The 15,052-nt window shown below is 42.8% G+C and overlaps 1 protein-coding gene and 1 long non-coding RNA gene across 6 annotated transcripts in view; one reads left to right on the top strand and one right to left on the bottom strand.

The window, feature by feature from the left end:
* Positions 1-15,052, bottom strand: part of xylb (xylulokinase homolog (H. influenzae)) — a 255,464-nt gene that overhangs the window by 61,680 nt on the left and 178,732 nt on the right. The window lies entirely within an intron of this gene.
* LOC138751913 (uncharacterized) overlaps positions 1-15,052 on the top strand; it is a 28,064-nt gene that overhangs the window by 8,518 nt on the left and 4,494 nt on the right. The window lies entirely within an intron of this gene.

The raw sequence follows: 15,052 nt of genomic DNA, 5'->3' as shown, positions 1-15,052 counted from the left end.
CGATGAAATGGTGCAGCCGAGATAGGTAAACTGGTTGACCGTTTTGAGTTCAGTGTGCCCGATGGAGATGTGGGGGGGCTGATGGTCATGGTGGGGAGCTGGCTGATGGTGGACCTCAGTTTTCTTCAGGCTGACTTCCAAGCCAAACATTTTGGCAGTTTCCGCAAAACAGGACGTCATGCGCTGGAGAGCTGGCTCTGAATGGGCAACTAAAGAGGCATCGTCTGCAAAGAGTAGTTCACAGACAAGTTGCTCTTGTGTCTTGGCGTGAGCTTGCAGGCGCCTCAGATTGAAGAGACTGCCATCCGTGCGGTACCAGATGTAAACACCGTCTTCATTGTTGAGGTCTTTATTGGCTTGTTTTAGCATCATCCTGAAGAAGATAGTAAAGAGGGTTGGTGCGAGGACTCAGCCTTGCTTCACGCCGTTGTCAATGGAGAAGGGTTCGGAGAGTTCATTGCTGTATCTGATCCGACCTTGTTGGTTTTCGTGCAGTTGGATAACCATGTTGAGGAACTTGGGGGGGGGCATCCGAGGCGCTCTAGTATTTGCCAAAGCCCTTTCCTGCTCACTGTGTCGAAGGCTTTGGTGAGGTCAACAATGGTGATGTAGAGTCCTTTGTTTTGTTCTCTGCACTTTTCTTGGAGCTGTCTGAGGGCAAAGACCATGTCAGTTGTTCCTCTATTTGCGTGAAAGCCACACTGTGATTCTGGGAGGACATTTTCGGCGACACTAGGTATTAGTCTATTAAGGAGAATCCTAGCGAAGATTTTGCCTGCAATGGAGAGCAGCGTGATTCCCCTGTAGTTTGAGCAGTCTGATTTCTCGCCTTTGTTTTTGTACAGGGTGATGATGATGGCATCACGAAGGTCCTGAGGCAGCTTTCCTTGGTCCCAGCAGAGCATGAAAAACTCATGCAGTTTGGCATGCAGAGTTTTCCCGCCAGCCTTCCAGACCTCTGGGGGGATTCCATCCATACCTGCTGCTTTTCCACTTTTCAGTTGTTCAATTGCCTTATATGTCTCATCCAGGGTGAGGACCTCATCCAGCTCTAGCCTTAGGGGCTGTTGAGGGAGCTGGAGCAGGGCGGAATCTTGGACTGAGCGGTTGGCACTGAAAAGAGATTGGAAGTGTTCTGACCATCGGTTGAGGATGGAGATCTTGTCGCTGAGGAGGACTTTGCCGTCTGAGTTGCGCAGAGGGCTTTGTACTTGGGGTGAGGGGCCGAACACAGCCTTTAGAGCCTCATAGAAACCCCTGAAGTCGCCAATGTCTGCGCTGAGCTGGGTTCGTTTGGCGAGGCTAGTCCACCACTCATTTTGGATCTCCCGGAGTTTGCGCTGAAGGTGGCTGCATGCGAGACGGAAGGCTCGTTTTTTCTCTGGCCAGGAAGACTTTGCAAGGTGAGCCTGGTGGGCAGATTGCTTCTTTGCCAGCAGCTCCTGGATTTCCTGGTTGTTTTCGTCAAACCAGTCCTTGTTTTTCCTGGAGGAGAAGCCCAGTACCTCTTCAGTGGATTGCAGTATGGCAGTCTTCAGCTGATCCCAGAGGGTTTCAGGAGACGTGTCCATGAGGCAGTTTGCATCCTCGAGCTTTGCTTGGAGGTTTGCCTGGAAGTTTCCTCTCACTACGTCTGACTGCAAGTTTCCAACATTGAACCTCTTTCTGGGGGCTCCACTGTTCATGAACTTTGGCTTGAAGTGAAGGTTGAGCTTGCAGCTAAAAAGCCGGTGGTCAGTGTGGCATTCCTTGCTGGGCATGACCCTGGTGTGGAGCACATCTCGTTTGTCTTTTCCTCGCACCAGAACGTAGTCCAGGAGGTGCCAGTGTTTGGATTGGGGATGCATGCAGGTAGTCTTCAGGCTGTCTCTCTGCTGGAAAAGGGTGTTTGTAATGACAAGCCGCTGTTCTGTGCAGAGTTCCAACAGGAGGCGCCCGTTGTCATTGCACTTGCCGACACCATGCTTGCCAAGGATTCCTGGCCAGGTTTCTGAGTCTTTGCCGACGCAAGCGTTGAAGTCACCAAGGATGACAACCTTGTCGGCTGTAGGGGTGCGTTGGATGAGGTTGCGCAGATCAGTGTAGAACTTGTCCTTTTCTGCTGGTTCCGCCTGAAGGGTTAGAGCATAGATACTGATGAGAGTGATAAGTCGCTTGTTTTGAAGGGGGAGTCGCATGGACATGATCCGGTCAGAGTGGCCTGTCGGGAGGTTTTCGAGTTTGGAGGCAATGGAGTTCTTGACCATGAAGACAACATCAGATAGGCGTCGTTCAGCCTGAGGCTTGCCAGACCAGTAGAGTGTAAAGCCCGCACCGTGTTCTTGGAGGCTGCCTACATCTGCAAGGTGGACATCGCTGAGAGAGGCTATGTCGATGTCGAGTCGGAGGAGTTCATGTGCGATGAGGGCAGACCGATGTTCAGGTCGGTGGCTGTCAGCCTTGTCTAGCAGGGTTCTGATGCTCCAACATGCTAGCATGAGTTTGTGTGCATCTTTTGAGGCGGAGGACGTGGACCTGTCCTCGGGCCTGCGCGAAGGAGCTTTTAGGTGGAGTGCAGTGTGCGCAGTACTGGCCCCACCCTTTACACCCGTGGTTCATGTGCCGTGGCCAAGCAAGCTGGGACGTGGCAGCGAGGTCCTTGGGTCATAGGTTTTATATCGGAGTGACCTTCTCCTATGCAGGTTGCTTAACCGGGCTGAAGAGGCCTGCCTCCCCTTTTAGGTCGAACCATATCTGGAGATCTACGACCGCTGTCCACAGTTATGGAGTGGTGCACCCTGGAATCGGCCTGCGTGCGTTTACTCCTGCCGCAGCCGAGTAAAGGTGAGGCAGCATTGGTTGAGGATCAGAAAGAAAAGTTCTAGTAGAAATTTTTTTAAAACTGGAGCGAACTCTGCAATGGAGTTCACAGTTGTTAGTGTTTAGACTAGAGTGGAAAGAGACTGGTCATGTTATGTAGACATAGTATTGTGCTTTTTCTCATTGAACGCTCCCGGCCCGGGGCTCGGCTGCCAACGGTCGGGCTGTGCGGGCTGCCGGGGTTTGACTGGCCTCCGGCGGTGGCAGCAACAGGCCGCCGGAGGCCCGAGGTCCTGTTGCTGGGTCTCCAACTATGCGGACAAGATTTGCACATTGGTCAAAGCCACCACGTTTCCCCTGCCAGCAGAGGCCCAAGCTGCATTCATTCGTAAAACTTTGAGCCCGTATTTGGATTGTATGTGGTTGAATTACTAAATACCCTTTCTGCATGTTAGTGGTGGTGCTCCAAACCATGGCAATTAATTGACGAATTTTGATGTTATGTGGTCTCCTTTTTTTTATCTTTTTGCAGCAAATTAGAAGGGGGGTGGGTGGGTTAAGGAAGGAGGGTGGGGGGTTGTAGATGTTTTTAAAAAAAATATCATGTATGTATTTTGAGCTTTTTCTCATTAATTATGTTTAACATATGCATTATGATTTAATAAATAAAATTTTTTAAAGATGACATTTCCGAGGCAATCATGTATGCCATAGATGAGTCCACACTGTTCCAATTGGAGAGCAATGTGTCTGTCTTTGCCCTGGCTGCCAACTAAACCAAGTGGGCAGGCCCATCACCTTTGTCTCATATACCCTCCAGGGCCCTGAAATTCCCCACTCCTCCCTCGAGAAGGAGGCCCAGGCAATCATGGAGGCAGTGTGCCACTGGAGGCAGTGTGCCACTGGAGGCACTACCTCGGCAAAACAACGATTCACTCTCCTCATGGATAAACGAGCAGATAAATTCATGTTTAATAATAAGCAAATGGGCAAAATCAAGAAGGATAAGCTCCTCAGGTGGAGAATGGAACTGTCCACTTACAGCTACGACATCCTCTACCGGTCTGGCAAACTTAACGAGCCCCCAGATGCTCTATCCCATGGGACCTGTGCCATACAGCCTGCAGACTCTCCATAATAACCTTTGTCGCCCCAGAATAACTAGGTTTTTCAATTTTATCAAAGCTTTGACCTTACTCTACTCCATTGAGAAAGTCCGGACAATGACTAAAAATTCCAGGTCTGTGCCAAATGCAAACTGCAATTCTACCAACCAGTCAAAGCGCACCTGATCAAGTCACCCAACCCCTTCAAGCACCTAAGCATTGATTTTAAGGGGCCCCTCCCCTTCTCCAACCAGAATGCCCACTTCTTTACAATCATCGACAAATACTCCAATTTCCCTTTCGCCATCCCATGCCCAGACATGACCACAGCTACAGTTATCAAGGCCCTCTGCAATATCTTCACATTCTTTGAGTTCCCCGGCTTCATCCACAGCGACTGGGGGACCTCATTCATGAGTGATGAACTGCGGCAATACATGCTGGCCAGGGGCATTGCCACGAGCAGGACCACCAGCTTCACCCCTACTGGAAATGAGCATGCGGAAAGGGAGAATGCCAAGTCTGGAAAGCCATGCTCCTGGCACTGAGGTCATGGAAGCCTCCCCATCTCCAATGGCAAAAGGTCCTCCCAGACACACTCCATTCCAACCAGTTACTTCTATGTACGGCCACCAATTACATGCCTCATGAACGGATGTTTGCTTTCCCAAGGAAGTGTGCATCAGGGACTACGCTGCCTGCCTGGATTACCTCTGCAGGACCGGTCCTGCTTTGAAGGCATGCCAGGCAATCTAAGACTGATGGACTGGTCAAGAGGGTCCACCTCCTCCACACTAGCCACCAGTATGCCTATTTTGTCTTCCTTGATGGGCATGAAGGCACAGTGTGGATCTGGTATCAATGGGCATCTTTCCGACCACCACTGGCCACCAAAATACACTTCCCTTTGGGGTCCATGAGCCTGCAGCTGACACTCTCTACCCCTGGCCACTGCTGTTGCAAACGATGCACCAGCACCACACTCTTTTACCGCCTCACCTGTTCCCCCCCCATCCCGCCTCAACAAACTGTAACCGGAGATGACAGGCCAACCCCACAAGCTACTCAGGATGCTACAGCAGAGGATACCCCTGACAGACTTAAAATGTATACACATATATTTGTTTCATTTTTTTTTCTCATCCTGCAGGACTCTTCTTAAAAAGGAGGAGTGAATGTGGTAAACCACTGTTATGCTATGATTGGCTGCTGCCGGGTGGAAATGCCTCCCAATTCCAATCCTACCCATAGGCCCTTGCATGCTCCCCATTGCCGCTCTGCCTTGATCAGTCAATAAGGTTGATGGCTATTCCAGTCTATAGATAATAAAAGCCTGATAGTTTCACAACCCCAGTTTTTTGTGATTATTGATGGTGCATCAGACCCATGTGCTAGCCTTGAAAAGGGGAAAAGAAAAAGAAAAAAGGGACCATGAACAACATAAATGGGATTCTGTTGTTAAATGAAGTTGGATCTCCAACTGCTTCCCTTTACTGCAAGGCTCAGCAGTTTTGGCTTCCCTCTACTCCCTTAATTACACCCCCATTATACCTGGGTTAGTTCTGAATTTTGTACCTTTAAGTGCTATTCTGGAAAAGCGATATAGTTTGAAAAAAATCAATATTACCTTGTCACCTTATAATGTTACAAATACAGTTAGTTCAAGTTTATTGTCACACAAAGCAAGATGCTGTGATGGATTGTTTCACAAACAAGCCAGGAGACCTCATAGAACAAGTAAGACACAGTACAAAAATGCAGAATTATAGAGAGAACTCTCTGCTTAACCTGACTGATCGACAATCACTGAGGATGAACAAGATTTATTGCAAAAGATAGGTGGTTGATAGGCAGCGCAGACACACAATCTTTCCATACTGTTCCTCTTCATGAATCTCGAAAGCAAGCGTGTACTTCAGAGATACTGCATGGTAACAGACCCTTCTAGCCCACAAGCCAACATCACCCAAATACACCTATGTGACCAATTAATCTATTAACTCCGTACGTCTTTCGAACGTGGGATGAAACCAGAGCACCAAAGGAAAACAGACATGGGGATTTACAGAGAATGGTGGATTTAGATGATCACAAATATATGGACAGTTAGACCAGCAGAAATTGGTCAGAATAGCTAGGTCATGAGGTAACAAAAGTGTATTTGATAATTCAATAGCCTAACAGGTGAAGGGTGGAGTTTTGTGGCTTTGTGAAGTTGGCAGCCTGCAGTCTCAATGATGCCACAGACATGTGGTCTAAATGATACTATGGTGTGGACAATTTGGTTCAATTTCAGTTGCCAGGCAGAAGGTAGAATCTATAGTGTGGAGAGAGAATAACCGGTTCAACCTTCTCAATATCTAACTGGAGTTAGAAGTGGGGGTGGAGTGGAAGTAGGTGTCATCACAGATGTGGAAGCTGATAATTGTTCTGATCTTGATGGGGTGAAGAACTTTGATGAGGAAACTGGAGGATGCCAAAGACAAATCCTCACCAAAAACCAAAGATTACAATGCTGGCATGCAAAGTCATTTTATGAATAAGATTACGGCCAATGGTAGAACATTGAATGAAAGTATTCAGTCGAGGAGTTCTGGGTAAGAAAGCACAAACATCTCTTTTCAATTTTCTTACATGCATGCCCAATTTACATAAATACTTTTATAAACACCACCTTCAACCATTCCAACATCCCCGTCATTAAAATAAGGAACAATATAAGGGTACCATACAAATTTGACACAAACTTTGGAGTGTAGGAAAATGAGTAAGTTTTACATAGATCCTTCACTCCCACTCAACGCTATTAAAAGACAATCAGGTACAGCCAAGAGGCAGAAAGTAAGATATACCAGAGCTACAATCTAATGCTCAGTTCATAAAATTTTTGACATTGTGGGATGTGACATCATTTGTGAGACATTTTATCATTGCAGCTTTTTACAGTACAGTTAATTGGTACATTATGATTGGAATCATGACTGAATATTATTTAAAGGGTGAAAAACTACAGCATGCTGTTGTGCAGAGGGACTTGGGAGGGCTTGTGCATGAATCGCAAAAAAGTTAGGTTGCAGGTGCAGCAGGTTATTAAGAAGGCAAATGGAATGTTGTCCTTCATCGCTAGAGGAATTGAATTCAGAAGTAGGGAGATAATGTTAAACCATATAACCACTTACAGCACAGAACAGGCCAGTTCGGCCCTACTAGTCCATGCCATAATAAATCCCCACCCTCCTAGTCCCACTGACCAGCACCCGGTCCATACCCCTCCAATCCTCTCCTATCCATGTAACTATCCAGTCTTTCCTTAAATGTAACCAATGATCCCGCCTCGACCACGTCTGTCGGAAGCTCATTCCACATCCCTACCACCCTTTGCGTAAAGAAATTTCCCCTCATGTTCCCTTTAAAATTTTCTCCCTTCAATCTTAAACCATGCCCTCTAGTTTGAATCTCCCCCACTCTTAATTGAAAAAGCCTATCCACGTTTACTCTGTCTGTCCCTTTTAAAATCTTAAACACCTCTATCGTCCCCTCTCAATCTTCTACGCTCCAGAGAAAAAAGCCCCAGTCTGCACAACCTTTCCCTATAACTCAAACCTAGAAATCCTGTCAACATTCTCGTGAACCTTCTCTGCACTCTCTCTATTTTGTTTACATCTTTCCTATAATTTGGTGACCAAAATTGTACACAGTACTCCAAATTTGGCCTCACCAATGCCTTGTACAATTTCATTATAACCTCCCTACTCTTGAATTCAATACTCTGATTTATGAAGGCCAACATTCCAAATGCCTTCTTCACCACACCATCTATCTGAGTATCAGCCTTGAGGGTACTATTTACCACAACTCCTAAATCCCTTTGTTGCTCTGCACATCTCAATAGCCTACCATTTAATGCATATGACCTATTTAGATTTGCCTTTCCAAAATGTAACATCTCACACTTATCTGTATTAAATTCCATCAGTCATTTCTCAGCCCACACCTCCAGCCTTCCTAAATCACCTTTTAATCTACGGAAATCTTCCTCACCGTCCACAACACCACCAATCTTTGTATCATCCGCAAACTTGCTTATCCAATTCTCCAACCCTACTTCCAGATCGTTAATATATATAACAAACAATAGTGGACTGAGGACTGATCCCTGAGGAACTCCACTAGTCACCGGCCTCCAATTGGACAAACAATTTTCTACCACTACTCTCTGACACCTCCCATCCAACCATTGCTGAATCCATTTCACGACCTCCTCATTTATACCTAATGCCTCCACCTTTTTTCCTAACCTCCTGTGGGGAACTTTGTCAAAAGCTTTAGTAAATTCTAAATAGACAACATCCACAGCTTTCCCTTCATCAACCTTTTTTGTAACCCCCTCGAAAAACTCAATCAGGTTTGTCAAGCATGATCTACCACTGACAAAACCATACTCCCTAGCAATCCCTGTACCTCCAAATATTTGTAAATACCATCCCTCAGAACACTTTCCATCAACTTGCCCACCACAGACATCAGCCTATAATTCCCAGGTATACATTTAGACCCTTTCTTAAACAGCGGAACCACATGCACCACCCTCCAATCCTTTGGCACTACCCCCGTGGCCAGTGACATCCTAAATATCTCTGTTAATGGCCCCACTATCTGTCCACAAGCCTCCCTGAGTGTCCTTGGGAATATTTTGTCCGGTCCCGGAGATTTATCCACCTTTATCTTTTTCAACATAGCGATCACTACCTCCTCGGTTATCTTTATATCCTTATATGCTTCATTACCTCCCCACTATTTTTCTTTTCCTCAACTGGTTCAATATTTTTTTCCCTAGTGAATACCGAAGCTAAGAAATCATTCAAAATTTCCCCCATTTCCTCTGACTTCTCACTCAGCCTGGGGATCTTATTTTATCCCTCACTAATCTTTTACTTTTAATGTACTTATAGAAACCCTTTGGATTTATTTTTAATCTGTCTGCCAAAGCCTCTTCGTGTCTTTTTTTGGCCTTTCTAATTTCTTTCTTAAGATTCCTTCTACACTCCTTGTAGTCCTCCTTCAAATTGTCAGCTCCCTGTTCTTTATACTTTTTGTACACCTCCCTTTTTCTCCTAACCAAATTTCCAATATTCCTCAAAAACCAAGCCTCCCTATGACTTTCAGCCTTTCCTTTGATCCTCACTGGGACATAACTACTCTGTATCCTCAAAATTTCTTTTTTGAATATCCTCCATTTTTCATTTACACCCTCACCTGAAAATATCCTGTCCCACTCAATACTCCCCAAATCCCTTCTTATTCCTTCGAAATTTGCTCTTCTCCAATCCAGAACCTCAACTTTAGGCCCCTCCTTGCTCTTCCCTAAAACTACCTTAAAACTAACAGAATTATGATCACTAGACCCAATTGGATCTCCAACATTAATGTCTGATACCTGACCTAGCTCATTCCCTAACAGGAGATCCAGTATTGCAACTGTATAAGGTACTGGTGAGACCGCATCTGGAGTACTGTGTCCAGTTCTGGTCTCCATATTTGAGGAAGGATATACTGGCTTTGGAAACGGTCAAGAGGAGGTTTACTAGGTTGATCCCTGGGATGAAGGGGTTGACTTATGATGAAAGATTAAATCGTCTAGGATTGTATTCGTTCGAGTTCAGAAGAATGAGAGGAGATCATATAGAAACATATAGGATTATGAAAGGTATGGATAGGATAGGTGTAGGAAGGTTTTTTGAGCTGGCCGGGGAAACTAAAATGAGAGGACACAGTCTCAAGATTCGGGGGAGTAGATTTAGGACAGAGATGAGGAAAAATAGTTTTTCCCAGAGAGTAGTGAATGTTTGGAATTCTCTAACCAGGGAAGTGGTTGAGGCTGCCTCATTAAACATATTTAAAATTTGGTTAAATAAATTTTTACATGATAGAGGAATTAGGGGATATGGGGAGAAGGCAGGTAGGTGGAGTTAGGTCATAAATTAGATCAGCCATGATCGTATTGAATGGCGGAGCAGGCTCGATGGGCCATTTTTGGCCTACTCCTGTTCCTACTTCCTATGTTCCTAAAGCTTGATTCTGGCCCATAGCGAAACATTGCCCTTCCACTGGAGGAAGCTGGACAGCAAGCAAAAATCCATGTGAGGCTTTCATTAAATTGTTTCTGAAAATTGAAGTAAACCATACCCATCATCCACTAATACTGTTATCTCCAGTAAGTTAGTAAATCATGGGATTTATTTTCAAAATCCACATAGACTGCTTCTTATGCCATTTGTTCTTTAGATAAGTATTAATGCCGTGCCTGTAATATTCTCAAGTATTTTCACCACCCCAATGTTAGGCTATAATTGCCAGTCACAGCTCATTCATTCTTTTGAACATTGGGAAACATATGCCATCCACTAGTGTTCAGATTGACTGCTTCTGGAACTTTGAATATATTTTAAGCAATTTTACATGCTTCCTACATTAATTAGAAACATAAAAACAGAAAAATAATAGTCCTTTCAGCCCTTAGTTTGTGCCACATTCAACATGAGCATGATTGATAATCAAATTCAGTGCCCATTTCCAAAAATTTCCCACATTCTCTGATCTGTTCAGTTGCCACAAATTCTGAACTGCTCACATTAACCATCCAAAACTCTCATCTTTCACAAATTGATGTCAACTGCTTTCACACATCAGGAAGGAGGTACAGGAGCATCAAAATCAGGACTGCTAGACTGGGAAATAGCTTCTTCCCGCAGGCTGTGAGATTGATGAAGGGTATCCTGTAACCTTGGGTCTCTTACAAATGAGGCAAGTAAAATATTCCAAAATGTCTATATGTTGTAGTGGGCGCGCAATGCGAAACATGGAGTAAGGACACACACAAACACATACAGTCGGGTCGAGGTTGAAGACTGATTTATAGCTCTGTTTATATTCACTCCCTGCCTCTGATGACAGGAGTGACGTCATTGCAGCACTGGCCTCCGAATGGCCGGCGTTCCTGCTGTTGCCTCCTGTTTCCTGTCACGTGGGATGAAGGCCATTGGTCCCTACAGGCTTCTTAATCCAATTAATATATTTCTCCGGTAAACTGAATTTTTGTAATACTTTGAATAAATAATTCCATTCTACTCTGTCAAAGGCCTTCTCTGCGTTTAAAGCAACCGCTACTGTTGGAGTTTAATTTCCTTCTACTGCATGAATTAAGTTAATAAATTTACAGATATTGTCTGTTGTTCGTCTTTTTTTAATAAATCCAGTTTGGTCTAGATTTACTATTTTTGGTACATAGTCAGCCAATCTGTTTGCTAATAGTTTAGCTATTATCTTATAATCTGTGTTAAGTAGAGATATTGGTCTATATGATGCTGGTGCTAGTGGATCTTTCCCTGTCTTTGGTATTACTGTAATTATTGCTATTTTGCATGAATCTGGTAAGCTTTGTGTTTTATCAATCTGGTTGATTACTTCCAGGAGGGGAGGAATTAATAAATCTTTAAATGTTTTATAGAATTCCATTGGGAATCCATCCTCTCCTGGTGTTTTATTGTTCGGTAGTTTTTTTAATATCTCCTGTAATTCTTGTATTTCAAATGGTTTTATTAATTTACTCCTCTGTTTGTAATTTCGGTAGTTCGATTTTAGTTAGAAATTCATCTATTTTGTCTTCTTTCCCTTCATTTTCAGTTTGATATAGTTGCTCGTAGAATTCCCTGAAGTTTTCATTGATCTCCGTTGGATTATATGTAATTTGTTTGTCCTTTTTCCTTAATGCCAATACCATTCTTTTAGTTTGTTCTGTCTTAAGCTGCCACGCTAGAATTTTGTGCGTTTTTTCCCCTAGTTCATAATATTTCTGTTTTGTCTTCATTATATTCTTCTCCACCTTATATGTTTGTAGTGTTTCATATTTTATTTTTTATCTGCCAATTCTCTTCTTTTAGTTGTGTCTTCCTTCATTGCTAATTCTTTTTCTATATTTGTTATTTCCCTTTCCAACTGTTCTGTTTCCCGATTGTAGTCCTTCTTCATCTTAGTTACATAACTTATTATTTGCCCTCTGATGAACGCTTTCATTGCGTCCCATAGTATAAACTTATCTTTCACTGATTCCGTATTTATTTCAAAGTACATTTTAATTTGTCGTTCAATGAATTCTCTAAAATCCTGTCTTTTAAGTAGCATGGAGTTTTATCTCCATCTATACATTCTTGGTGGGATGTCCTCTAGCTCTATTGCCAATAACAGGGGTGAGTGGTCCGATAATAGTCTAGCTTTATATTCTGTTTTCCTAACTCTCCCTTGAATGTGGGCTGATAACAGGAATAGGTCTATCCTTGAGTATGTTTTATGTCTACCCGAATAATATGAATATTCCTTTTCCTTTGGGTGTTGTTTCCTCCATATATCCAAAAGTTGCACTTCTTGCATCGATTTAATTATAAATTTGGTTACTTTGTTCTTTCTGTTAGTTTTTTTTCCAGTTTTATCCATGTTTGAGTCCAAATTAAGATTAAAATCCCCTCCTATTAGTATGTTCCCTTGCGTATCTGCTATCTTCAAAAAGATATCTTGCATAAATTTTTGATCTTTTTCATTAGGTGAATATACATTGAGTAAATTCCAAAATTCTGAATATATCTGAAATTTTCTCATTACATATCTCCCTGCTGGATCTATTATTTCCTCTTCTATTTTGATTCGTACACATTTTTATTGATTAATATAGCTACTCCTCTGGCTTTTGAATTATATGATGCTGCTGTTACATGTCCTATCCAATCAATCTTTAATTTCTTGTGTTCCACTTCAGTTAGATGTGTTTCTTGTACGAATGTTATATCAATTTTTTCTTTTTTTCAGTAAATTGAGCAGTTTCTTCCTTTTGATTTGGTTATGTATTCCATTAATATTTAAAATCATATCGTTCAACATAGTCATTTCATACTTTGTTTATCTTTCCTTTCCGTTTCCTCATCACCACCTTCCCTTCTTATCCATTTCTGCTCTCTTTTTTTGAACACATTATAAGACAACATTTCTAAAACATAAAATATTTCCACTATTCTCATATCTAAAATTCCTTTAACCCCAATAGTCCCTCCCCTTTCTGAGTTGCCCTTTGTCCCTTGTCGGGCAACCGCATCTCCCCTCCCCATTTGGATTTGCGAATCCGCTCGCAAGCGTCAACTGATTTCGCAGTGACTGTTAATCTTCCCCACCCAGCCACCCCCAGAAAAGATTTTAATCTTCATATATAACAAAGGTCACTCTCTTAATTCCCTCCTTACTTCCTTTCTTCCCTTTCTTTCCCTTCTTAGTTCTTACCTATACTCTATTTTTTATATATATATTTTATTTTTTTTTCTTTCTTTGGCTTGGCTTCGCGGACGAAGATTTATGGAGGGGTAAATGCAGACTCGTTTGTGGCTGACAAGTCCGATGCGGGACAGGCAGACACGGTTGCAGCGGTTGCAGGGGAAAATTGGTAGGTTGGGGTTGGGTGTTGGGTTTTTCCTCCTTTGTCTTTTGTCAGTGAGGTGGGCTCTGCGGTCTTTTTCAAAGGAGGTTGCTGCCCGCCGAACTGTGAGGCGCCAAGATGCACGGTTTGAGGCGATATCAGCCCACTGGCGGTGGTCAATGTGGCAGGCATATATATACATACATACATACATACACACATACATACAGTTTGTTGTCATTTTTGTTCTTGTTACATCTCTTCATCTCTCTGTCTGTTTTGTAGTTGTTCTGCAAATTTTCGTGCTTTTTCCAAATCCGAGAATAGTTTGCTTTGCTGCCCCGGGATAACTATTTTAAGTACCGCTGGGATTTTAACATGAATTTATAACCTTTTTTCCATAGGGTCGTTTTTACTGCATTGAATTCCTTCCTCTTCTTCAGGAGTTCAAAACTTATATCTGGATAGAAAAAAATTTTTTGACCCTTGTATTCCAGTGGTTTTTTGTCTTCTCTTATTTTTTTCATTGCCTTCTCCAATATATTTTCTCTTGTTGTATATCTTAGGAATTTTACCAGAATGGATCTTGGTTTTTGTTGTGGTTGTGGTTTAGAGGCTAATGTTCTGTGTGCCCTTTCTATTTCCATTTCTTCCTGTAATTCTGGTCTTCCTAGGACCCTGGGGAACCATTCTTTTATAAATTCTCTCATATTCTTGTCTTCTTCATCTTCCTTAAAGCCCACTATCTTTATATTGTTTCTCCTATTATAATTTTCCATTATATCTATCTTCTGAGCTAACAGCTTCTGTGTTTCTTTAACTTTTTTATCAGATTCTTCTAATTTCTTTCTTAAGTCATCTACTTCCATTTCTATGGCTTTTTCTCGTTCTTCCACCTTGTCTACTCTTTTTCCTATATCTGACATGATCATCTCTAATCTATTCACTTTTTCTTCCGTACTTTTTATTCTTCTTTTTATTTCACTGAATTCTTGTGTCTGCCATTCTTTTACTGTTGCCATATATTCTTTAAAAAAATATATCCATGTACTTCCCCTTCCCTTCATCTTCCATTTCTCTGTGTTCTTCCTCCTCTTCTTCTGAGTCCACTCCAAGATCTGTGTCCTTTACCTCTGTCTCTTCTGGTTTTCTTGTTGGGTTGTTTGTTTTATTTTGTTGGGTATTTTTGGTCTTCTTATTTTTATTAGAAGTGTCTTGGTGTTGGTCTTCTTCCTCAGGGTTGGTCATCTGTTGTTTCTTTGATTTCTTATTTTTATTCTCTTCCTTCTTGTTATCGTTATTTTCTATGTTTTCCTGTTGAGAGTCTTGCTGTTGTGTTGTAGTTGTCTGTTTCAGCTGTGGAGATTTACTCCTCAGCTGGTCCCCCCTCCCGTCAGTGTTATTTTTGTCTTGCACATCGCGCATGTGCAAATCCTCACGCATGTGCGGTTGCGCACTTTTGTTTGGCTCCGTGAGCCATTTTTGTAGTTCCCGAGTTCGGTGCTTCCACTGACCTCATGGTGCGGGCTTCTCTCTCCACAGCGGGCCTCCTAGTACCGGTAAGGCCTTCACCTTCCTCCTCCGAATTCCTTCCTTCTTCTTTTCTTCCCGTTGTTTTTGGTTTTTTTCTTCGCTGCCATTTTCTCCACACCTTTACTTTCACTTTATTTTGGTTTTTATGTTTGTGCCT

Source organism: Narcine bancroftii, chromosome 1 (genome assembly GCF_036971445.1).
Source record: "Narcine bancroftii isolate sNarBan1 chromosome 1, sNarBan1.hap1, whole genome shotgun sequence".
Taxonomy (NCBI): domain Eukaryota; kingdom Metazoa; phylum Chordata; class Chondrichthyes; order Torpediniformes; family Narcinidae; genus Narcine; species Narcine bancroftii.
The sequence above is the reverse complement of the archived record's forward strand: the minus strand, read 5'-3'. Positions and strand labels throughout refer to the sequence as shown.